Source organism: Lissotriton vulgaris, chromosome 9 (assembly GCF_964263255.1).
Source record: "Lissotriton vulgaris chromosome 9, aLisVul1.2, whole genome shotgun sequence".
NCBI lineage: Eukaryota > Metazoa > Chordata > Amphibia > Caudata > Salamandridae > Lissotriton > Lissotriton vulgaris.
The window spans coordinates 73,861,480-73,888,947 of NC_141697.1; the positions used below are offsets into that span (position 1 = coordinate 73,861,480).

At 46.2% G+C, this 27,468-nt stretch overlaps 1 protein-coding gene across 4 annotated transcripts in view; it reads left to right on the forward strand.

Moving 5' to 3' along the window:
- Positions 1-27,468, forward strand: part of SIPA1L1 (signal induced proliferation associated 1 like 1) — an 847,070-nt gene that overhangs the window by 421,413 nt on the left and 398,189 nt on the right. The gene's annotated exons all lie outside the window — the stretch shown is intronic.

Consider the following 27,468-nt stretch of genomic DNA (forward strand, 5'->3'; position numbering starts at 1 on the left):
GAGGGACTCTGAGACTAAGAGTCCCAGCAAACCCAGCGCTCGCCACAGCGCCGGCAACACCGGAGGACTGTTAACCCCTCCTCTTTTTAGTATATCTTTGCTCTGCTTCCCCCGCGGCGCGGCGCAGGGCGCGGGAGGGCGCCGGGTGAAGCCCGGGCCAAGGGCGGGCCCGTCTGAGACTGCAGAGGCTGGGCTGGGCTAGAGCTCTTGGTTCATATTTACTCCACCTTTTTTTACTAAGACCTACCCCTTGTTGTGAAGGAAGGAACTCTAAGACAACCTGGAGGGTAAGGACTACTTGAACTCTCCTCGTTCGGACTGGACAGGTTAAGGGTCCTGGTGCAGCACCCATCTTTATTTATTTAATAACAACAGCTTTGTGTGTATGGTTCATTTCATAGGCTTTTTCTTTTAGAAGGTTTTATTATCTAATTTTACAATGTCGCGGCGTAAGGGATGTAAAACCCCAGTCGAACATGCTAGCTCTATCCTTGATAACTATCTTCTGAAAGCTGAGTGTTATCAATGATCAAATAGTTAGAGCAGAGCGGCGACTCTCGCTCGATTTAGGTAGCTTAACAGCATCACCCCTAGCCCCGCTGGTATCCCTTGAAAAAAGTAGGGAGAATATTAGCACAGATGCTACATCACAAGTTAGCTTAGTTGAGCCACCCACTGTACCGGCTGTTACCCCTAATCCATTTACACATGGATCGCCTGCCCCAAGAACCAGAAGGGGATGTAGGAAAGCTCAAACTAAGCGAGGTCCAATTAATTTGGGCAAGGGTGTAAAAAAGCTAGCTGGGAATGCATCTACAGTAGATGACCATTTGGGTAATACTAACACAGCGGTACTAAACGATGTACAGGTTGAGTGACTTATGAACACCTTTGTTGCCAAAATTGAAGGATCTATTAAACCCTTATCTGATAGACTGGATAACCTAACTAGTGAGGTCAAGAGGATTGGGAGTGAAATCTCTCTTCAAAACGAATTATTAAAAACCCAAGTGAAAGCCCTGGAGAACAGTCGGGCTAGTATGGCCACCAGTGAAATGGCTAACCTCGAAGTTCGAAATAGTAATGGGAGGGCTCATGCATCTACAGAAGAGTTGAATAGACAAATCCCTAGTATTGCAAAGGGTAAAACAGTCCCTGAATCCAGTGGGGAACAAACAACCCATAATACTAAGCGTAGTAAGACAATAAACCTACCCCCTGATTGTGCTCCATATGTGGCCATCTTAACTAACGTTCCATTACTGAATGAAAATCTGTCCCCAAACCAGCTGGAGACCCACAAATCTCTTAAAAACAAAACTGTCTCGTGGCTTAACCGTCAATGTGGGTTCCAGGTGGCTTTATCCAATCAGATCCTTACCACGAGAAGGGTCAACTGGATTGGAAAGTCTACTAAAATACCAAGGGAGACCGTGCTATTATAAATTTGAAAAATCCCCACTTTGCCACAACGTCCCTGATTTAAACAACATCGTTACCATACAACGAACAGGGAGTCACATTACGCCCCGTGGTTATTTTTATAGCCACCTAATGTACCAAACTAATGTTGGACCCAATAGAGACTTACGTCAGTCCCCTGATCTACCCAGAATGTTTGAGGTGCCTGTATCTAATCGATATCAATCTCTGAGCACCTTAGATGCAAATGATTCACATAATCAGGATCATACTGTTAATGCTGAGGTGTTTTCCCCCAGAAGTGCCGAAATGGAGAGGGAGAACACAGGGGAGACAGGGGCTATGTATGTGGCTGAATTTAGTATGATTTCCAGGAAAGGGTTGACTTCATTAATATGCAAAGGGTGGGGAGTGATTGGTCCGGAGCCCCCGGCCCGGATCAGATCGTCATCCCGCAGAATAAAGGGAAACATCCCTCCCATTGTTCTGTTGTTAGCTGGAACATTGCCGGATTAGCCTCAAAAGGGGACACATTGGGATGGTCAGATTTTATTGTTTTATGTTTCCAGGAAACCTGGTGTCAGGATCTGGTTAGTTATGATGGTCACGTCTCCTATAATCTACCAGCACAGGGTTCGATTTCTGGTAGAGCAAAGGGAGGCCTTTTGACATTGGTATCTGTTAATCTCCCCATTGCTGTGAGGAGGTACCTGAAGGTTGGGGCCCACTCACAGATTTTATGGTTGCATGAGAAACAAGCCCGCAATGTTCTTTTAATTATTATAATAATGTGTTTGACAACACGCAGCACCAAGTTGTGAAGGATTTAGAGGCCGCTGTAGGTAAATTGATTGCAGGGGAAAATGTTATTTTTGATTTTATTTGGGTGGGTGATTTTAACATTCCTACATGTTCAATGTCCACCCTAGGGGTATGTGGGGTTAAAAGTAATTTAGAGGAAGATGATTTGCACTTCGCTCATAATTCATATGGCGAGACACTAAACAAAATAATGGCGGATTATGATTTAGAACTTTTGGCCTATGCCAAGAACTAACTTGGTGATACTATTCCCACATATATGGGCCGGAATGCAAATACGGTGATTGATCATGTATGTGTATCATCTAATATCACACCGCTATGTAAGGTCCCAAAGATCGAAGAAACCATGTCGAGTGACCACAACTGTATCATTCTAGAAATTATTATTTGGGAAGGCAGGCCTTCTCCCATCTCGCGTATTGTGATGAATATCGAACCCCCCAGACCCAACAATGTGAGATTAAGATAGAAAGGAGAAAAATCTGAGGCGGTACTAAAATCTATTGTTAAAGGGTGCAATGGGGAAATTAATGCCATCCTAAATACCGATTACGACTCAGTATGCATCTTAAGGAATTTTATGTCTATTAATAACATTGACACTGTTTACCAAAATCGGCCCGGGGAAAACTGTTCATAATAAGGGGTGGTTTGATCACTCCTGCACCGTAATGCTCACCGAACTAAAGCAGGCCTTAGCCGCCAGGCCGAGAGATAAGAAAGCGGTAACCCAACTTAGATCTGATTATAAGGTAGCCCTCAAGCATAGGAAGGTAGAGCTACAACAAGAGGCCTGGGAAAAGCTGACAGTGGCAGCGGAAACCTCCAACTGTGCTTTGTTTTGGGGAACAGTTAATTCCCCTTTTGTCAAAGACGATATGGCCCCTGAACTTACATCTAATGTTACCAGTGAGGCATGGGTAGCTCACTTTTCCACTATATTTAAATCCGACAACCCCCAGATAGTTCTTGGCCTATAATCCCTCTGGAATTCACTAACGCTGAGGTCGAACAAGGCATTAGTGCTAGCAAAGGGGGGAAGGCCATGGGGCTGGATGGGGTTCCCATTCATGTGTATAAAACCGTCCCGACGCTGTGGAGCCCCGTGTTAACTATTGTTTTTAATGCTGCCGTGAGCAACGGAGTTCCATCGACCTGGGGGGAATCTATCATAATCCCGATCTATAAGAAGGGGGATAGCTTATTGGGCAGTATACCCAGGCTAAAAAGAGTTCTCTCTACCTCTGCTTTGCAGATTTAAGCCGTGCTTTCGACTTGGTGGATCACTCCATTCTTTGGGCGAAGCTGCTTGAACTTGGTGCCCCGGAAGGTATTTTCTTTCGAGCCCGGTTGTATGATAACCTTTAAACTAGTGTCCGTTATGGCGTAAATGGGAAATGCACTCCTAAATTTAAGGTTAGGAGTGGTATAAGACAAGGTTATGTCCTTGCACCCCTGCTTTTTACACTTTTTATCAATGAGGTAGATGCAGTTTTAAAAAACAATTAGTGCAGATGCTCCACAGGCTAATGGCCTTGACGTGCCAGTATTGTTATATGCGGACAATGCCGTGTTACTGTCTAGGACCCCCATCGGCCTTCAACGTTTGAGTGACAGGTTCTCCGTTTTCATCAGGGATAGGAAACTGCTTATAAACAAAACTAAAACCTATACCATGACCTCTGGGGCAGGCTGCAGGAGATCCTACACCTTTTTATTGATGGGCAGAGAGTGCTTCAAGTTGACAAATTTTGTTACCTGGGAATCACCTTTGCAAGAGATCGAACCTGGGCACATGAAATTACCAATGTGCGGGCCAAAATGGCCCAAAGTGCCCAAGGGGTTTTTAGATTTGCGGCTAAGATAGGCGACAGACGCATCAGGGGTATGTTGCAGATTTATCAATCATGATGTGTATCAATTGCCTTATATGGGGCCGGGGTGTGGGGACACTGTTCTAATGGCTGCCTGCAAATTAAGGAAAATATTTTTCTCAAAAAACTATTGTTTACCAAATTCTGCCCCAAATGATTTAACCCACAGAGAACTAGGGATCAATTATCTGTCAGACTTGATATCCTTTAGACCATTAATGTTATGGCGCTTGATCTGGCAAAAGGAGGAAACAGCTCTGAATAGACTTGTAATTAACGTCTGTCTCTCTGGATAACCATTCTAAGATCCCTTGGTTAAAATACATAATACACAATTTCCAGGAAATCTTTGATATAAATATTTTGTCCGACCCATATGCTGCTATAGCTATGTCAAAACATGAGATGAAGAGCATATTCATGAACTACAGGGCAGAGAGGCGGGCGAGTGGCAATGGTTTACTGTCCACCTGCATGTTTTATAATAAATTGGTGGGTAACAAGGGGTTTCAATTATATTTAAGTCATGTGACCAGACCCTCGAATAGATTTGTCCTTACTAAGTTGAGGCTCGGGCTTGTACACCATTTGGGGGCCTTCCCGTCTCCAAAAAAACACCCGGTTGGCCCTTGCCCTTGTGACGGTCAATGTAAACAATGCACTTTCTTTTGCTATGTAACCTTTTTAGGAATTTACGCATTGTTTATTTAAAACCGATCCATGTAAAATATGGCGTCCGTACTGTTAACAATGCTATGAAATTGCTCTTTAATATGCATAATCCGGATGTTTGCTTTATTACTGCTACCTTTTTATACAAATCAATTCATGTCAGGAAAAGTATGATGTTTTAAAATCTTGTGTGTTTAACTGAATTAATTATCTTGCCTATGTATGTATGTTGTTTTGTGCTTTTATGGTCATTCTTTGATATGTACCGAATAAAGCTTTATGAAATGAAAAAAATGAAAATAGTCAAACGTTGATTTAAAAAACAAAAATATAAATAGTTTAAAGTAGTAAATATAAAATAATTAAATATGTAATTTCAATATAATGGAAATTAAATATATTCCACTAATATTTAATACTACATACAAATATATGCATAAATAAACACGTTTGTGTGTGTGTGTTTATATATATATATATATATATATATCTGTATATAATCGTTCTAATACACTTTAAATATTAAACAATATGTGAAATATTTTCTCAGACTATATGTATAAATTATACATACACAATAAATCCATAAAAAATATAAACAAAGACAAAATATATTAATGTACATAATAAATAAAATATTGTAACATTAAAAACTCATTTACAAAAATACTATAAACATTAAAATAGTTAAAAAAAAATGTTAAATATAAAAATGAGAAATGAATGCTAAAAACTATTTAACCACACTATTAAAACTATTGGAGGGTAAGAATATTAAATATACTATTCCCACAATTTTTTTTCAACAGTAGGGAAAGTTTCTGTCTTCGGAAAGGTACAATATACTATTCCCACTCCAGTCTGCAACACTAGGGAAGGCACTGGATTTCGATACAACAGTACTGAATGCATTGAAATTCTGAGGGTAAAGCGTTGGAATTCGGTGCAACAGTAGGGAAAGCATTAGATTTCGGAGGTGTGAAATTTACTGTCCTCTCTCCATTAAACACATCAGTTCGGAAAGTGTCAAATTGGAAAGAGCTTAATTTTACTGTTCCTACTGCAGTAGGGAATGTACATCACTTCAAATACATTACATATATAAGTTAAACAAAGAGTGTAAAAATGTTTTAAAAACGTAATATATATATTATTAATTGACACACATAGATATATATGTGCTGGAGCGCTCTAGTGGCTTACGCTACGTGGGGAGCACCAAGCTACAAGCCCATAAAAGGATACTCCAGCACATACTTGCGATTACCAACCAAGACCAGATTTATCCTGTGGCCTGTCATTTCAAGGCAAGACATAAAAAAACCTTTAACATTTCAAACATTATTTGATTGATGCTGTGCCACCAAATAGGAGAAAGTGGTGGGGGGGGAGCAAAGAGAAACGACTTTGAAAAGACTAGAAATCCGTTGCATTTTGGATTTAGACTATAAACACCCGGGGGCTTAAACACAATTGAAGGTATGTTTATATGTCTTTAAATGTAATTTATGCTGTGGCTTCAATGAATGAACCATAATATCTATTGGCATCTTAGATCTGGCCAGGGTACCATCAACGAACAGGCCATTATAGGCAACAGGTTTGTGAAGGAATTATATATTTTTGTTTTGATTGTTAGAACATTCAATCACTCTAGAAATCACCTTTATATACAATCACAACTAATAGATGTAATTTCGACTTCTGTAGTAGGGGATCTCTGTGTATAGTCATAATCTAGTGAATAGTCCCGCCCATGTGCGTGGACCCCGGCAATCAAAAATAATCTCTTAAGTTGTCAAAATAATGCAGAAACTGCAAAGACACTTAAGAGAGAATTTAAAGACAAATAATGCAGCCTATATCCACAGGCTACACTGTCCAGTACTTCAACTAGAAATTCCACCAAAAAAACACCACACACAGTACAGCCTGCTAGTTTCTACCATAGAGAAACCTGCCTCCCCCAGTCAAAGACTCAGGAATGATAGAGAGGAAGGTAGGGACAGACAAGCCCCATAGGCTGCCATTATGTGGCTTAAATAGGATACTGTGCCTTTAAGAGAACTTTCCAGAACTTCTCCCAGTATCCCAGAATGCATAGCAGGTCCCTCTACTTTCAGTTCTTTTTTTCCGGCTCCTGCTTACAGGACCCTGGCATTGAGCTCTCCCTTTTTCAAGGGTTTATTGGAATTTTTTGGCAATTTTGACTTCTAAAAGTGTTGCAGTTTGCTTCTTGGTGTTCTCTTCTCCTGTTTTGTGCTGTTTTAGGCGTTTTAGGGCTCTAAAATGCCTGGCCTTTTTGTTAAGTGCCCAGCATGTGAGAGGAAGAAGGCCAAGACTGACCCCCATGATGTCTGCATCGTGTGCCTCCCAGAAGATCATGTCCCTGAGGATTGTGTCATCTGCCAGCAGCTTTCTGCTCGGACTCTGAGGGACAGATTAAAGATCAGGCTGGCTGGCCTGGAGGAGAGGCGGCTGCAGGTGGGTCTGGGCAGCCTGGGAAGGTTCCCTCTGCCTCTGCTGAGGCCCCTGGGGGGCTCCCCAGGGGCAGGAAGTCCAGCAAACGGTCCCGGTCTCCGTCGACGTCGATTGCATCGACGACGACGTCGAGAGGGATGACGGCGGTGTGCTCCCCTTCTCCCCGGGACTCCGGGTCGAGACGACGTGACGACTCGACGTCGAAGGAGAAGCCGCCGTCGAAGCCGCCGTCGACGTCATCGTCTTCGTCGACGTTGAGGTCTTCATACCGACGCCGAAGGCAAAGTGACAGGCATCGGCGCTCGCCGTCGAAGCGGCACCGACGCTCGCCGTCAAAGCGGCACCGACGCTCGCCGTCGAGGCGACACCGTCGATCGACGTCAAGGCACCGGTCGACGTCTAGGGGCTCCTCGACGTCAAGAGCATCGAGACGACGGCGACGTTCGTCGTCTAAGACGGAACGCTCGACGTCGAGAAGACGGCGTACGACGTCACGGAAGAGGAGGTCGACGTCGAGGAGTCGACGGTCGACGCCGAGGACAAGAGGGTCGACGCCGAGGAGACGGCGATCGACGCCGGAGTCGAGGAAGCGTCGTTCGACGCCGGAGAAGCGTCGCTCTGCGCCCAGCAGACAGCGGTCAGCGTCTAGGAGTCGGTCAGCCTCTCCAAAACGGCACAAGAGGGATTCTAGTCCCAGGAGTCACGCTGCTTCGAGTGGAGGACGCAAGAGGAAGCGGTCACCTGCTGATGGGATTGGCTCTCCGCACCCTTCGCCGAAAGGGTCACCGGGCTCGGTGTACTCAGAGGTATACACACCATCTCGGCCCAGGACTCCGACTCCTCCTCCTGTTCCTAAGGAGGATCCTCCGCCCAAACCACCACTGCCTTCATGAGACCCTCCTCCGCCTCCGGTCCCTCCGCATGGGCCCACCCCGCAGCTGAAGGTTCCTCCTCCGAAGTCCACTTCCCTGCCGTCCCTACCTGTTCCTCCTAAGGGGACCACGAAGCCGAAACCCCGTGAGGATCCGACAAAACCCTGTGAGGAACCGAGGAAAACCCCTCCACGTAATCCGAAGGAGCGTCCACGTGCAGGCAGATCTCGTTCTCGCTCTGGGAGGAAGGAGAGATCGCGACGCAGATCATCCACGAGGTCGGGACACCGCCGTAGGAGGCGCGAGTCTCGCTCACAAACGAGGTCCTCGGGGACCAGGGACTATACTCCCACCCTATCGGGGTCACCGGACACGAGAGTGTCCCCGATAGATGACCTGGTGGCGTTCCATGACGTCCTTTTACGGGGCGCGGCGAAGTTGGGCATATCCCTGACGGTGCCCACTCCGAAGACATCAGTCATTTTTGAGACTTTACATCAGAAACATCTGTCTCGTCCTCTCCTGCCCCTGGTGCCGGGCCTGGAAGAACCGGCGATGGCCCTGTTTCTCACCCCTGCGGCGACGAAGGCGGCCCCTTCAAGATTACTGAAGAAGTACCGGGCCCCCGATTCGGATCCGGCCTTTTTAAGAACGGAACCTCCTCCTGACTCGGTCATTGTGACGGCGGCCCGCAAGCAGCATGCCACCACTCCGTCCTCCACGGTCCCCCCGGATAAAGAGTCAAGGTGGATGGATTCGGCGGGGAGGAAAGTCTGTGGCACTTCCGCTACCTCCATGAAAGCGGCGAGTGCCACGGCACTGTTGGGCCGATACGACCGCGCCCTCTGGGACTCCCTCGAGGGCTTTGCGGAGCATTTACCTCGGGAGCAGCGGGAAGACTTCGTGAAAGTACTGAGTGAGGGGATGCTGGTGGCAAACCAGATTATCAGCGCGGCAGCGGACTCTTCCCTGTTGGCTGCTCACGGATTTTGCCACGGAGTCAACCAACGCCGCCACGCATGGCTCCGGCTTACGTCCCTGAAGCCGGATGCTCAGCAGAGGGTAGCCAATCTACCGTTCTCCGGTGAGACCCTCTTCGGGAAGCATGCGGACGATGAGATGGCCCGCATGAAGGCGGAGGCCGAGACGCTGACGGCTGTAGGCCTGGAGAAGCCTAAGGAGACCAAGAAGCAGTACCGCCCATTCCAACGGCGGTTCGGTGGACAAGGCCGAGGACGGGGACAGGCTTCGGGGCAATCGCAACCGCAACACCAGTTCCGTAAGCCGTTCCAGAAGCGCCAGAAGGGCAGTGGAGGCCAGCAGTCGGCCCCAGCGCCCAAGGGCCAGGCGGGGTCTAGGCCCTAGGAACCTACTTCCCCCGGATCTGTTACCCACTCCGGTAGGGGGAAGCATTCAATTTTTTCTGGCAGAGTGGAGAAAAATTACTCGGGACAAGTGGGTGCTGAATATTGTTTGCAATGGATAGTCTTCGGTTCACCAGCCCTCCTCCAGCTATTCCCCAGGTCAGCTCGCAGTTTCAGCTGCGCGAGCTTCAGGCGGAAGCGGATATCCTGTTGAGGAAAAGGGCGATAGAAGACGTACCTCGGTCTCAGAGAGGAAGAGGTCTGTACTCCCGGTTCTTTCTGGTTCGCAAGAAGGACAAGAACGAGTTCAGGCCCATTCTGGACTTGCGACAGGCAAACAAATGGATTCGCAGAGAAAAGTTTCGCATGCTGTCGTTGCATCAGATTTACCCTCAGTTGCAACAGGGAGACTGGCTATGCGCTATAGACCTACAGGATGCTTACTTCCATGTGCCCATTGCACACAAACACAGGAAGTTCCAGCGGTTCCAAGTCGGCACCAATCACTATCAATACACAGTACTCCCATTCGGACTGAAGTCTGCGCCGAGAACATTCTCGAAGTGCATGGCGGTGGTAGCAGCACACCTGAGGAAGAACAAGGTGTTCGTCTACCCGTACTTGGACGATTGGTTGATCAAGGCATCCTCCTTCTCGGAAGCGCGAGCACACTTCCAGAAGACGTGCGTTCTCTTGAATAAGCTGGGGCTGCACATCAACATGGCCAAGTCTGTTCCGACTCCGGTCCAATGCATACAGTACTTGGGAGCCTCCATCAATACGCTGTCAGCAAGCGTGTCTCCTTCCGAAGAGCGACGATTATCACTCCTTCGGAAGGCTCAGGCTCTTATGACGACTCCATCTACAACAGTGAGGACGGTGTCTTCTCTACTGGGATCGATGGCTTCTTGTATCTTCCTGACGCCACACGCACGGCTGCACATCAGACCGCTGCAGGAGTGCTTGGAGGACCAGTGGGATCAGAGGAGTGGATCTTGGGACGACAAGATTCGCCTGTCACTGCATGCTCTTCAGTCTTTGAAGTGGTGGTGTTCGGCGGAGAATCTCCTCAGAGGGGTTCCCTTTCACAAGGACATTCCCACGCAGACTGTCGTGACGGATGCGTCTCTTCTGGGATGGGGAGCGCACTCTGGGACTCTACAGATTCAAGGCACGTGGTCACCGATGGAGGCCACGTATCACATCAATTTCCTGGAACTCAGGGCTGTGCACTTGGCGCTGAAGGCCTTTCTCCCGTCCTTCCAGACCAACTCCCTGCTTGTACAGACGGACAATACCACCACGATGTATTACCTCAACAAGCAGGGGGGCTCGAGATCACGCACTCTGTCACAGGAGGCGCAGGCGATCTGGCACTGGCTCCTGGCCAGAGGACTGACGATAACGGCCACCCATCTACCAGGTGTGCAGAATGTTCAGGCAGACGCACTGAGCAGACTGCTCCAGGAAAACCACGAATGGGTCATAAACGACGAAGTACTAGGAGAAGTCTTCGCAAGGTGGGGAACTCCAGACGTAGATTTGTTCGCCACCGCCGAAAACAGCAAGTGCAGAGACTTCGCCTCCAGATACTTTCAACAAGGGACTCTGGGGAATGCGTTATGGATCAACTGGACGAACAGCTTTCTGTACGCCTTTCCTCCCATTCCCCTGATACCGGCGGTGCTCCTCAAGCTGGCCCGGTCCAGAGCTCTGATGATACTCATCGCCCCGGAGTGGCCCAGGCAGTGGTGGTTCACGGACCTACTTCACCGGTCTCTCCTTCCTCACATTCGGTTGCCGTGCAGGCCGGACCTTCTCACGAAGTTCGGGGGACGGATGTTACACCCCAACCTCTCGTCTTTGAGTTTGGCGGCATGGCTCCTGAGATAGTGCAATATGGCCATCTGAATCTGCCCGATGATTGCATGGACATACTGAAGGAGTCTAAGAGACCTTCCACTCGGACTTCATATGCTTACAAGTGGAAGCGGTTTTGTATCTGGTGCCAGTCTAAGAACCATGATCCTACGACCTGCAAGGAAGACGTCATCCTTCCTTACCTTTTACATTTGGCGCAGTCTGGCCTTGATGTCCATTCCATTAAGGTACATCTTGCTGCGTTGACTGCCTACAGGAAATGCCCTTCACAGACTTCCTTTTTCCAGATCCCTGTGATCAAAGATTTTCTGGAAGGTTTGAAGAAAGTATTCCCTCCTGTCAGGCTTCCCTCGCCTTCCTGGGAGTTGAATGTGGTGCTGTCCAGATTGATGAAGAAGCCTTTTGAGCCTATTCATAAGGCTTCGTTGCAGCACCTGTCCTGGAAGGCGGCGTTCCTCGTGGCCATTACATCGGCCCGCAGGGTGAGTGAAATTCAGGCGTTGTGTTGTAATGAACCTTATACTGTATTTCATGCTGCTAAGGTTGTTATGCGTACTCACCCTAAATTTCTTCCCAAGGTTATTTCTGATTTTCATGTCAACCAGACTATAACTTTGCCTACGTTTTTTCAGAACCCTTCATCCCCAGCGGAGAGGTCTCTCCATTCCCTGGATGTTAGGAGGGTGTTGAAATTTTATCTGGATAAAACCAAGGATATTCGTAGGTCTGACCAGTTGTTCATCAATTATGGGTCGGTCAGGACGGGTCTTGCGACCTCGAAGCAGTCCATCTCTAGGTGGATTGTGTCCTGCATACAATTGTGTTATCAGAAGGCTAATAAGACCTTAAAAAGTAAGCCTAAGGCTCATTCCACCAGGGGCAAAGCTGCCACGACGGCTCTGCTCCGTAACGTGCCGATTGCTGAGATCTGCAAGGCAGCCACTTGGAAGTCGGTTCATACCTTTGCTAAGCATTACTGCCTGGACACTGACGCCAGGGCAGACGCTCAGGTTGGACAGGCTTCGCTGCGGAATTTGTTCGCACAGTAGTGGCATTATGTATTTATTCTCCACCGCCGCTTTGTTGTGGGGATGGGCTTGCCATTCTATTCACTAGATTATGACTATACACAGAGATCCCCTACTACAGAAGGAGTAGTTTCTGTCCTGTAACTCCAGTTCTGTAGTAGGGGTATCTCTGTTATAGTCATAAGCGCCCGCCCTCCTCCCCGGTGGAGATTTCTCATCATGTAAAGAATGCGACAGGTCTGGCGTGCTTCGCCTTTAAAAAGAACTGAAAGTAGAGGGACCTGCTATGCATTCTGGGATACTGGGAGAAGTTCTGGAAAGTTCTCTTAAAGGCACAGTATCCTATTTAAGCCACATAATGGCAGCCTATGGGGCTTGTCTGTCCCTACCTTCCTCTCTATCATTCCTGAGTCTTTGACTGGGGGAGGCAGGTTTCTCTATGGTAGAAACTAGCAGGCTGTACTGTGTGTGGTGTTTTTTTGGTGGAATTTCTAGTTGAAGTACTGGACAGTGTAGCCTGTGGATATAGGCTGCATTATTTGTCTTTAAATTCTCTCTTAAGTGTCTTTGCAGTTTCTGCATTATTTTGACAACTTAAGAGATTATTTTTGATTGCCGGGGTCCACGCACATGGGCGGGACTATTCACTAGATTATGACAATAACAGAGATACCCCTACTACAGAACTGGAGTTACAGGACAGAAACTACTCCATCTGCTGCTATACCTTAATGACTTAATATACAGAAGGTTATTATTTTAGTACTATAGCACATTAGATCATAAGTAACGGGTGAAGATGCACATATAGCACTTTGTATAATGTAGCACTTGCACTTTAAACAGTCATTGAGATTACATGTCGATCTGCCAATATCTGTTCAATATCGGAGAGAACAGCCATGCATAAAACCAATGGAAAGTAATTGACAAGTTGCAATGAGGATATTTTATCTATGTATTAATAATTGGCACTGGATTTACACAATATGCATATAAGCAGTTCTTACAGAATATTAAGCAGATGTTCGAGGCATGTGGGCTGCTGAATTCATATCTGTGCATAGATCGCCGCCTAGTGTTGGGTCCGGATGATTGCACATTGTTGTCCTGGAAGAGTCTTCGAAGTATCACGAGATAGGTGGCTCCTCCCCTGGACTACAGTGCGCATGGGCATCCTCTCCATCCTCCGATTGTTTTTTTCCGCCATTGGGTTCGGATGTACTTTCTTAACTCAAGTTCGGAATCGATATAAACACAGGCCATCGGAGCCGTCGATGATGACTCGGGCGATGAGCAAGGCCCAACCGCAGTCGCGGGGCCCAATAATGACACTGTACTTCCAAAGGTTCAGGTCATGGCATCGCCGTAAGGCCTTAGCCAAGATCTTAATTCACATTCTATAGCCCCGCGTCAAGGCCCGGCTAAGAATATTTCTAAGGAGCCATCGGTCGATAAACCACAATCAGCGGTGAAATCGAAACCGAAAACGACAGACGCTAAATCGAAACTGAAACTGCTTAAGACAGTCCTCGGATCGACGACTTCGGATTCATCGGATCCAATCGAATTGAAGAGTGCCATCGACCCATCGGGGTCACAAGGGGGTGTCGGCCCGAAGATCGGGGCACCGAAGCCCGTAACTAAGGTCAAGCACGTCGCACTGACGCCATCGACGTCGACGTCAAAAGATGGCGACACTAACAAGGGACTCAAGACTCAGAAGACTCTCGATCCGAAGCTTCCAGGCTCCAAGCCACTGGTGGTCAAGGCCTTCGAGTCGTAGACCAAAATTAGCCCGAAAGAGCATGTCCAGCCGAAGAGCGTGCCTGCTGCGCACCAAGAAATCGAGTCGACGCACGGCCACAAACAAGCTAGTGATAAGACAAAGTCGGTCGGATCGAAGACGGCGCCACCCTCGAAAAAGGTCAGCCCGTCTCCAACGATTACGCAACCAATAAAGTACGGACTGCCCCGACCGCAAGACCTAAGGCGTTCGAACCACAAGAAAGCACCGACACAGCCAAAAAGTTGTCGGTAGTCTCAAGAAATCAGCCCATAGAAGAGGACATTGTGTTCCAAGCGCCCTCCTATGATAATCAGTCGAAACTATTCATTGACTTGGATTCTGGCAGACTCACTGTTTATAAAAGGAAGATGATTCCAGAACATCCTATGGAGTCATACAAGATCCACTCAAAAAGAAGAGGGACTCTGCCACCTCACCTGTTCTTTTTGAGCCTGTAGAGTCCTATGGACAGGAATACACCTACTCTCCCACACGTACCACTGAGGATGTGGGGGAAGGATACAATGAGGATGAATTTAATTATCCTATTTACACTGATCAAGAGGAGTCTCATCCCTGGGCTGACCCTGTTGACCCTGGTGAGCCACACAACACTCTTGACACTCAGTCCTATACAGTCAAAACCTCGCCTACTGAAGATACTGCTGCGTTTAACGCATTGCTTGAAAGGGCAGCCAATAATCACGATGTAGAAATGCACGCTGACCCAGTAGAGGAAGACTTTTTGTTTGACACTTTCTCAACTTCAGAAAGATCAGTAAAGACATTGCCTATGCTAAAGGGTGTCCTTACCCACATGGCTGCTGCGGGGATTTTTGCCCTGTGCTGCAAATTGCCATTTTGCTGTTTCCATGACAAGCTCAGCTCGTCATCAGCACACGACACCCGTGGGTGATGACGAGCTGAGCTCGTCATCAGCAGCGAAAGGGTTAAACACGCTGATGACATTTTCAAAGAGACCACAAGGGCAAGGGTTGTGAACCCAAGAGTTGAACGGAAATGCCGGCCTGCGCCTGTAGACCCTACGTATATCAAGGGCCAGCTCCCATTGGACTCCTTAGTAGTGGCTAATGCTCGTAAGAGAGCGAACTCTCAAACAAGTGGTGATGCTCCTCCTCCGGATAAAGAATCCAAAATCCTGGAAGCTTCTGGCAAACTAGTAGCGGCTCAAGCGGCGAATATTTGGAGAATCTCAAATACACAGGCCCTATTAGCCAGATATGATAGGGTTCACTACGAAACGTTAGAGCAGCTACTAAAACACCTGCCTGATGCTTTTAAGGAGGGAGCAGAAATGCTAATACAGGAGGGGAAGCTGATTTCAAATGCATCCATTAAATGTGCGCTAGATGCAGCAGACACAGCAGCTAGGGCCATCAACACAAGTGTGATGCTCAGAAGGCATGCCTGGCTACGCATCTCTGGTTTCAAGCCAGAGACCCAAACAACTTTACTCAATCGGCCGGTTAACCCTGACTTTCTATTTGGTCCTGATGTAGACACGACCCTAGAGAAAATTAAGAAAGACACAGACAGCCAAATCCATGGGGGCTCTGCAGTCACAACAGTTCAGGGGCGGTTCCTTTCGTCGCTCTGGTAACAGGGGAGCCTCTAGAGGTCCAGCATCACAGCAAGCCCAATACAACAAAGGAGGGACACAGACAACCTATAACAAAAACAATAGGGGTGGATACCGTGGGAACAGCACCAAAGGCAGAGGACGAGGAAATAATAATGCCGGATCCTCCGCCACCAATAAACAGTGGCGTCTTGTCACTGCCCCCAGACCATATAACACCGGTCGGGGGAAGACTTCAGCAGTTCCTGCCAGTCTGGGAAGGCATTACCACAGACAGGTGGGTGAGACAACTTATCCAATACGGCTATTGTCTAGAACTAACCTCCACTCCACCCAACATACCCCCAAGGCACCGTCCTATGTCCGCAGAGCACATGCACTTATTGCAGCAAGAAGTCATCTGCATGCTGCAAAAAGGGGCCATAGAACTCGTGCCTTTAGAACAACAGGGTACAGGGGTGTACTCACTGTACTTCTTAATCCCAAAGAAGGACGGGTCTCTCAGGCCCATACTGGACCTCAGACCCCTGAACCAATACATCTTGTCAGAACATTTTCACATGCTCACTTTGCAGCAAGTTCTACCATTGCTCAGTCAGGGAGATTTCCTAGCAACCCTAGACCTGAAGGTCGCATATTTCCACATTCCAATTCACCCAGGACACAGGAAATATCTCAGGTTCACTATAAACAACCAGCATTACCAGTTCAAGGTCCTGCCTTTCGGGGTCACTACAGCCCCCAGGGTGTTTACTAAGTGCTTGGCGACAGTAGCTGTGCACCTTCAGAGGCAACACATCCATGTCTATCCTTATCTGGACGATTGGCTTATCCAAGCAAAGTCAGCCCAGCAATGTGCCAGCCACATGTCCCGCACGATTCACCTCATACACAGTCTAGGATTTTCACTAAATTACCCAAAACATCATCTTCATCCCGCACATGTCCAACAGTACCTAGGAGCGACAATAAACACTCTGGCAGCAACAGCACAGCCAAACTCAGCGAGACTCAACAGCATGCAACTGCTGATTCAGAAATTCAGACCCCAACACTCACTCCCAGCGCAAGTTTTTATGCAGCTAATAGGCATGATGGCCTCCTGTATCTTCATAGTCCCTCACGCGAGGCTACACATGCGTCCGCTTCAGGAGTGCTTGGCACGACAGTGGAACCAGGCTCAAAGACATCTAAAAGACCTAGTGTTGGTGACCGGTCGTGCATACAACTCTCTGCATTGGTGGTACACACAAAACCTTTGCAGGGGACGACCGTTCCAAGAGCCTGTACCACAGATAGTGCTGACGACGGACGCATCTCTCCAGGGCTGGAGAGCACATTCCCTCCTTATACAGTGCAGGGACTATGGACGACGCAGCAGCAGAAGATGCACATCAACCTGCTGGAACTGATGGCAATCTTCATGGCGATGAAGGCGTTCAAATTGCATTTGTGCAACAAGGTCGTGCTGATCCGGACGGACAACATGACTGCCATGTATTACATCCAGAAGCAGGGAGGGACACACTCTCCACAATTGTCACACCTAGCCCAGAGCATGTGGAAGTGGGCCATTCAAAGAAACCTGTTCCTCATGGCGGAACACCTCCCAGGCAAGGACAACCAGATGGCGGACCTGCTCAGCAGGCACAGCCATCAGATGCACGAGTGGGAGATACATCCCTCGGTGCTACAACCGTATTTCCAGCAGTGGGGTCATCCAAAGATAGACCCATTCGCCACAAAGGAAAACGCAAAATGCCAAACCTTCGCCGCCAGGTTCCCACACCCGCAGTCTCAGGGCAATGCAATATGGATGAACTGGTCAGGCAGATTTGTGTACGCTTTTCCTCCAGCACCGCTCATAACGCTGGTGGCACGCAAACTGCGGCAGCACTCCATGACACTCATCCTAGTTGCTCCAACATGGGCAAGGCAGGCTTGATACACCACGTTCCTAGAACTTTCAGTGGTGCCTCACCAACGAGTGCGACTCACACCCAATCTCCTCACTCAGAGCTGTGGAGACATTCAGCACCCAGATCCACAACAGTTGAGCCTTGCAATATGGCTCCTGAGGTCATAGTTTGGCTACCTGAACCTGCCCCCTGACTGTATGAACATTATCAAGGAGGCAAGAAGACCTACAACCAGGGCATGCTATGTGGCAAAATGGAAGCGATTTGTCATTTATTGTTCCAATAATGACATAAATCCGCTAGATGCATCAACGCAAAACATTATATGTTATTTGTTGCATATACACAGATGCAATCTGGCATATAGTTCAATCAGGATACACTTAGCTGCAATGGCAGCTTATCTTCAAAACAGACAGCACCTTTCCCTTTTCGGAGTGCCAGCCATTAAAGCTTTTATGGAGGGACTCAAGACACCCGCCTTCACCTGTCTGGAATCTAAACATAGTTCTCACCAGACTGATGGGACCACCTTTTGAACCTCTTCACTCTTGTGAGATACAGTTTCTGACATGGAAGGTGGCTTTTCTAGTAGCGATTACATCGCTAAGAAGAGTTAGTGAGCTTCAGGCTCTAACTATTCAGAAACCTTTCTTACAGATTCATGCTAATGGGCTAGTGCTGCGTACCAACCCTAAATTTATGCCTAAGGTGGTGTCACAGTTCCACATTAACCAAACGATATAACTGCCAGTATTCTTCCCAAATCCTGATTCAGTGGCAGACCGAGCACTGCACACACTAGATGTTAAAAGAGATCTCCTGTACTACATAGACAGGACAAAAGATTTCAGGAAAACTAAGCAACTGTTTCTTGCCTTCTCTCGATAGCACAAAGGCAAACCCCATTTCCAAATCAGGTATAGCCAGATGGATTGTTAAGTGCATACAGATCTGTTATCAAAAGGCTAAACGCACATTAACAGTCGTCCCCCCCCCCCCCCCCCCCCCCCCCCCCCCCCCCGGAGCGCATTCCACACGCAAGTTAGGGGCATCCATGGCTTTCCTAGGTAACATTCCTCTAGAGGTTATATGTAGAGCAGCCACATGGACCACCATACATACATTTACCAAACACTACTGCGTGGATGTACACTCCAAACAGCAAGCTTCTGTAGGACAGGCTGTTCTCAGAACTCTTTTTCAGACTGCTGCAGCTGGCACGGGCAACCGACGCTAAGGAGGAAACTGCTATTTATTCTATGCACAGATATGAATTCAGCAGCCCACATGCCTCGAACGGAATATGCTACTTACCAGTATGCATCTGTTCTTGGCATGTAGGGCTGCTGACATTCATATCGCCCGCCCTCCTCCCCGGTGCCTGTCGCAGCTGTAGCACTCAGAATTATTCTCATACATGGTCATCACTTACTGTATCATACTCCATCTCTGCCACAATGGCGAAAAACAATCGGAGGATGGAGAGGATGCCCATGCGCACTGTAGTCCAGGGGAGGAGCCACCTCTCTCGTGATACTTCGAAGACTCTTCCAGGACAACAATGTGCAATCATCCGGACCCAACACTAGGCGGCGATCTATGCACAGATATGAATGTCAGCAGCCCTCTATGCCAAGAACAGATGCATACTGGTAAGTAGCATATTCCTTTCTACGATTGTATTTAATCAGCAACCTTGAAATTAATGGTGTTGGAGCAGAATTATCAACATGTAACTAAATGTATAGTGCTTTTTCATTGTTTGACTTTTTAATTTGCACTTGCTATGTGGTCTGTGCCCATTTGTCCCGAAGACACGGTGGGAAATAACAGAGTACTTTGCTGTCTGTCTGTCTGTCTGTCTGTCTGTCTATCTATCTTCATTTCTAGACGCCTGTGTGATCTTAGGAGCCGGCTGCTTGGAATAGCAAGCATTTGCAATGCAACAGGCCTCTCATTACAACATGTTTACGAATTGGCGTTGCATTATTTGCAATGCCAAAAGCTCAAACTCTCTGCAAATAGAGACCTATTGCATTGCAAGTGTTTTTTGTACCAGCCTGCTGTATTTTTAAGTTCAGTTTGGTAAAAAAAATATTGGGAAAGGCAGTAAAATCCGGTATTTTTCGCATCGGAAACATAAACCTTAATGAGCAAACACAAAGAAATCCGGATGATTATTAGAGCAGAGAGAGAATTGCCTTGCTAGAAAAATACTAACAATTTTGCACACAATATGTTTCTCCTATAAGTACTTAGCGTTTTGTTAAATAGCAAAATATAAACAAGTTGCCTGTAATTTTTTTCCTAAAGGTGGCAACCCAAAAAGCCTAATTAAAGTATGGCAAAACAAGCTAATTTCTATATTGAGGTAATAACACTGCATGGTTGCCTGATCTGAAGATGGCCGCTAGGGGTGCTGTTTAATGATACGTTTAGTTCCTGTGAGGGAAATAGTCAATGTGCGAGAAGGGTGATTGTTAGGCTTCTTATCGAGCAGCAGTTTAATTTTACGTGTTTTAAGCGCCCATGTTGCAAAGGAGTCCTCATTTTACCATATAACTCTGTCTACAACACCATCCACAAAGCTAATGAGCATTAGAAAAAACCAAAAACTACTATTAGGTCTGCTGATCCCAAGGTACGTTATGCGAACAATTTGCTTCCCCCTCTTGCGCGCCTTCGGCGTGATGTGGAGGGGTGGCGGAAGTTGCCGCTTTCCCTGCTTGGACGGGCGGCCTTGTTCAAGATGATGTCCCTGCCCCGGTTTCAATACGTGCTTCAGAACACCCAGGATCTGGTCCCGTCTGGGTATTTTAGAGAGGTCGAGGGCCTACAGCGGACCCTGCTTTGGGATGGTAGGCCGCGCATCGCCATTACTAAACTGACCCTCCCGTGGTATGACGGAGGGATTGCGCTGCCTGACATCCGTAGGTATTATTGGGCGTCCCAGCTGGCAGACTCACGATGGCGACTCCACTCTATGATTCTGATCTGTTGGGTAAATTGTGGCATACCAAGGGGTTTGACCGATGGGACTTGATAGGCATCTCTAGGGTGGAAGACATGATTGCTAAGGGACAGGTCAAACCCTTCGAGGTGCTGCAGAGAGAGTTTCAGTTGGGGGAAAGGGAGTTCTTCAGATACGCCCAGTTGAAACACGCCCTTCTGGCAGTTTTGCCGGAGGGTGAAAAGATCCCTGAATCTTCCCCGTTGGAGGACAGGTTGCTGGACGGCTACATGCCCGACAGCGCTATCTCACTGACCTACAAGAAACTGATTAACGTCCGTACGGACCTTCTTCTGGGGGTGCGAGGTCAGTGGACCCGTGATGGAATTGAATTGGACGACGAGGACTGGCAGTGTGCTATCTCGTCTCCGAAGAAGGTGGCAATTCCGGCAAGACTGAGGCTAGTACAATTGCAAATCCTACATAGGGTTTATGTCACTGGCCCCCGACTGATCCACATGGGCCACTCGGTGGATGGTCTATGTCGACGAGGGTGTGGTTCCCTAGCGACCTGGATGCACATTATATGGGAATGTAGGGCGGTGGCTGCATATTGGAGGCGTATACACGTAGTGATGGGTGAAGTGACTGGAGTTGACTTGTTGGCTGAAGCCCGGCGCTGTCTGTTACATGTGTGGGGCCCCACGGATTATACCATTTCACAGACTCAATGGGTCACTCTAGGCAACATGGTGGCATAAAGGGACATTGCACAGAAATGGGGAGCGGCTTTGCCCCCCACAGTAGAGATGTGGAAGGCTAACATGGACTGGTGCATGTTCCGGGAGAAGACGGTGTATGTTGCCAGAGGTAGGCCCAAGAAATGGAACAAGATTTGGGGGCCCTGGAATGAGTATAGGGGTGATATCTGCCTCCCGCCGGACACAGCGCCCTGGGAGGAGCGACTGTCCCCTTAGCTCTTGACTCCGGCTGAATTATTGGTATACAATGTCCTGTCTCCCTTCCTCCCCCGTTATCCATACATATGACCTGTTCGCATTTCTCATTCCGCATATAGACCCATCCTTCCCCTGGTGTGGGGCGATGCCGCATTCACGTTCCTTTGCCTTGCCTTCTTGCACCGTTTTAGGTGCCTTTCCTTTATTGCACTGTTTTCTCTCTTTTTCATAAAAAAAAATAAACCTCATATTATTTTGTACTGTATTCTGTGTGCACCACTCATGCTGCATAACGACTTGCTGCCTAGCCTCCGGGATGTATGGCTGAATAGCTGTGTACTACTGTGTCGTAAATAAAGGTTTTCCAAAAAAAAACAACAAAAAAAAACTACTATTAGAAATATAAATATTTAAAATATATTTATTAGCTACTGACTTGTAATAGCTCAAAGATAGATCATAAACACTATCTATATTTCACATATAGCTTTCCTATACAAACGGCATCCTTCGGTATTTTAGAAAAACATATATAAAAAACGAAAACACATTCGAATAAACTGACTTGTGTTTATTCTGTCTTGATCTTTTTAAATTCAAACAGTCCGTGTAATGGATTGTTCATCTGGCTGCCTGGTGAGGCTGAAACTCCCTCTTAAGATGGTTGGCACTTTGCAGCTCTAGTGATTTGTAACCGCGTTGACAGTAGTGACTCTTGAGCTGCAGCCTAGGATCCAGGCCTACATCAGGGCTGGCGAAAATGCCCAAATACTGCAAAGCTGCCCATTGTTACAACTGCGCCGGACCTCTTTCTTCAGACAACCGCAAGCTCAGCTGTTACAAGTGAGAGCTACGTGGAAGTGAGGATTGGGAAGCAAAGCAAAAAGCACGTTTGGGGCACTTTTGCAAAGTGAGGGGGCATTTACAGCACTTGTTGGACGCTTTAAATAACAAGAGACTAGAGCTGCGCTGCCACAAAGAAAAACAAGCAGTGTTGTGAGGATACAGTACCATAGGTTGTCACTAGGTATCCCTTAGGATCTCTTTTGGCCACATGTAGTATTGCACCCTGCACCATAGCTGGGGAAAGGATATGGCTCAGTGATGAGGGCTACTGACTAGGAAGCTGGGAGTCCGTGTTTGAGTCTGTGTCGGCAAGTGACTTATTGAAAATAAGATACAAATTCAAAGCACACTATATAAATGAAAGCAACTAAAACATGAAAATGCTATATAAATACAAGCGGCTCTGCGGCGGGCACCAGTGGGTGCAAGGGGTGTGGGTAGGCTGCTTAAATTAATCAAAGGAGCAAAACCTCATTGAAGGGCAGTGGGGGCTTCGAGTAGTAATGTGAGGGGGAGGCAGAGGAGTTAAGAGAACGAATTAGTGTTGTGGGAGGGGGAGGCACATGGTAAGAAATTAAACAACCGAAGTTTCATTACACATGTAAACAGAACAGTTAACGAGCAAAGAGGCTGGCCAACTAAAAAACAGTTCTCTATCTATAAATAACCTGAACAGTATCATATGTAAGAGGGCCAGTCCTCATGGGAGGATACAGAATTCCAAAAGGAGGGACGAAGTGTGTTCACCAATGAAAAGCTAGCATTTCTAAAGGATAGCAATTAAACAGAGGGGCGTTTTTTCATGCCTGTATCCTAGATATAGAATTCCTCAAAGAGACAGTGCATGCGGCGAATGGGCGAGACCTTAAAAATAAACATAACACCTTGGGTTACAGATGCACATAAATGTCGTTGTCGGCGTTCAACCCTGCTGGTTCTTTACAATACATTTCGAAAATGTACCTTGGTTAAAGCCTCTTCAGCTCTTTCTCTGTCTCTCTCCGGCATGCTGTCAATCACACTGGAAGCCAGTAATTGGTGGTCACCTCCATGCATTATCTGGAAATGTTGTGCTACAGTGTAGGTATTGTCTGCATTTTTTATTGCTTGTAGGTGTTGGAGAATGTGTTTGTGCATCTGTAGTATTGTGTTTCCAACATACCAATTTGTGACACCGGCACGACAGTACATACAGTGAGTACTCCGTTTTACATGACAGACTCTCGCTTTTATTTTTTCCCAAAAGGTGTGTTGAGTTCTGTCATGTTCTTACCGTTGGCACATGCTTTACACCTCGAGCACTTCCTGAAACCCAGGCTTGGTCTCAGCTAAGTGCCAGTGGCTGTATTGACTTATCATTTATTCTGTCTGAGAAATAAATAATTCCAATTGAAACTTGCACCAGAGTGCCGTGGAGTTCTTGAACTAAAGGAACCCGTATGTTGGATAGGAAATACAGCACACAGCGTAGTACTATTTACGGGCACCATCGGCGTGCGTGTTTCCCAAGGGCAATACACAGACTAGGGAGAATATATACATATATAACTAATGTATTTTTTTAAAAGCTCACATAATTACTATTTCTTACAATAATTATCAATTAATAAATGTTATTCAATTGTAATGAACTTTTCACCTTAGACCACAACAAACCTAGCAGCCTGCACCTAAAATAGAACTTAAAAAATGATTATTCCATAATTTACATATTTAAAGTCAATTAATGAATAAACAATTAATTGATAATTATTACTTAATTAACTTCCAAGCCAAGACCCTTCAAAACCTAGCAGCCCGCAACTAAAATATATTAGAAAAAATTAAATATTCCATAATTTAAAGTTAAAATCCACGTAAATAATGAATTTATAAATATATTAACTATTAATTAATTCACCACCCTATACCCCTACAAATGAGGAATCATGCGACAAAAATATTAGTAGAATACATTTGTATAGCATCTTTTAAATAATTAAAAATAGAGTATAATTAAAAATGACTTAATTATGAATTACTTCTACTTAACTTTCCATCCTAAACCCCTACAGACCTAGCAGCCTGGAACTAAAATAGAAGTAAGTATTCTATACATTTCATAAATAAAATAATTAAGAATTTTCTTCCCACCCTACACCCCTGCAATCCTAACAGCCCACAAGTAACCTATAATGAAAATAAATCAATATTACATAATTTACATAATACATATCAATCATATAATACAATTTATTAAATCATAATTAACGAATTAGCTTCCCACTCTCTATACACTCAACAACCGGCTACAAACTTATCAATTGTTATGAAAAAATAAATAGAAAGTTCAAAATCTCTGAAAATTAAAAGCTATATATTTTTTAATAACCTTTATATAAACAATAGTAACACAATATAGCTATCAATTAAAATACATTCAAATAATTGAACAATATTTTTTACCACTATTATTGAAAACAATATTAAAAACATCTATATTTAAAGCAATATTACTTACCTAAAAAACTATATTCTTGTCAACGATATTTGTGCATCACGATTTTTCTGTATCACAATATTTATTTTCCAATATTTCTGCCTTCTTATATTTTTAATCCAATACTTTATCCAAACACCAACCTGTACAAATGAACTTTTCCTCAGTGCCATTATGCCCTCCTGTTTCTTGCAAGTAGTTTGCGTTACTTATGTGAGCCAGAAGGTATTACCAATTAGATATGCAAGACTACATTGCAATCCTGATTTGCGAGGTGCTGTACATCTTCATTTAGATAAATTGACAGAGCTGTGTGCAAGTCCCACATTGCAGTATCGGGCGAACTAGAGTTCATGCTTGAAGTAATAAGACTAGCTGCTCAACTGTTTTGAATTCTTGTCATTAATTCAAACGGTTTGGATACAAATTTTATGTAATAGCTGCAAGATCTAGAGCCATGATGGGCTAATTATTGACTGGAAAACAAATCCGTTTTTATGGTGGCCAGAGAAACGAGCATCCTTTGTTTAGTGCAGGTCTGGAAGGTGCTCCAATACCAGAGACATGGAATGGTGCGTTCTTAGTAACTATGTTGAAAAAGCAAGATCTAAGGAGTCCCTCTCAGTACAGGTGACTGCCTTTGCTCTGCCTGCCGGCTAACTTATTTTCCGAAACTTTATTAGATTGGAATGTCAACTGCGCACAGTGTGGCAACACTTGATGTTAACAGCACAGACTGTTATTGCTGTAGCATTTGAGATCCACTGTCAATGTTAGCCTATGGAAGGAAATTCAAGTTACTGTAAGTATCGTTACATTTACTGTTCAGGGTCGGCCTTGGGCTCAAAGATGCAGCACTGACTTTTCTCGTGATAACAGGTCAGTAAATCGGAATTCGTACTTCGGCTGATTTTAGAGGAATATTTCGCTCAATAGTGAAGGAAGGGGGCGGAGCCTGAGGTGACATGTGTGCAAACATGCCCTGTGACGCGTTTTAGGTTGGGAAATATATTCCTCTTCAATCCTGAGGTCACCTGTGAGCCAACTAGCCCATCAGGTAGCTCCAGTATGCGCCAGGGAGCTGCGTTGCACAGAAGTGTTCAGAGGGCACGCCCCCTTTTTACAACACTCTGCAACGCAGCTCCGTGGCGCTTACTGGTGGTACCCGTTGGACTAGTTGGCACCTAGGGGACCTCTGGATTGAAGAGTAATATATTCGCCAACCTAAAACGTGCCACAGGGCGTGTTTGCACACATGTCACCTCAAGCCCCGCCCCCTACCTTCACCACTGTGCAAACATGCCCCTGTAGTGTAGTTCCTAGTTTCCCACTAGGCCCTGCGCATTGGAATAACATAAACAGTAGTATCGACGTGGAACTGCGGATATTCCAGGCCTCTACTGACTATGCTAAACTTAATTGGGTTGTGTTACCAACTAGCTCAGAGGTCACTGGAAACTTTCTTCTCTGCATAGGAAGTGATCAGCTTCCTTGGCACAGACAAGAAGGGATTCAGCTTTCCAACAACCGTGCAACATGACAACTTTGCTCCTCAGATCAAGAGTCGATCTCTAGGGTCGTGTGAAACAATAGACATAGATTTCACTCAGTCAGTCTAGTGCAGTTTACTTTCACAGTATGTAGAGAATAGAGAGACGGGCGTTTATCAATAAAGGGTTAACATTTATTGAACAGTCTTTCTTCTCGTACTAGAGAAATGTATTGCCACAATTGCAATAACTGTTATTATAAAAAGTACGTACAGTAAGATAAGTATTGCGAAATAGAACTGTAAAAGCATTGATATGGTTTCTTAGCCATACAATGGTTTAAAAGTAATAAAACATATATACAGTCATATATACATTAGGCTAACATACTCAACTGGTGCTTCTAACTAAGCCTACCCCAGTGTGCCTGACCTAAGCCTAACACGTGAAAAGGGGAGTAAGTAAGTAGCTTAAGTTAAGTTGGTTTTGCCAAGGTTTGTTTCAAGAATTCTCGTCTAAGGGTTTAGTCAACACCATACCTCTGAATAGAATGATGGAGGATTGGTATCTCCTTCAGGGGTCTCTCTCGATATCCCAGTCACCCGCGAGGGTAAACTGGAAGCGCCGGGACTGGATTTCTCTGCACGAGAAAGGCAGCGGCTTCTCTCAGCGCGTCGAGGAAGGAGGGGTGACAGCGTCCGCGGGCAGCTGGGCTGGATGTCTTCGCAGAGGACGGCTGCACGGCTCCTCAAGCGTACTGAACCATAGTTCGCGCTGTAGCGGCGATAATGGTAATCAGTAGCTTCACCACCACAGGATAGCAGGCTGCAGCGACAGAGTGCTAGTTTTTACCAACACGGGGTCATGCAGGCAGCTGGCATCAGCAACAGGTTCGCGCATTGCTTAAGGCAACGTTGGTAATATTTATACCTGACAGGTGCCGGGTTTGACGCAAGTTTGCTGGACATAAGACGTCAATTAAAGATGTCACTAGGAAGTGACAGTTATCAGTTG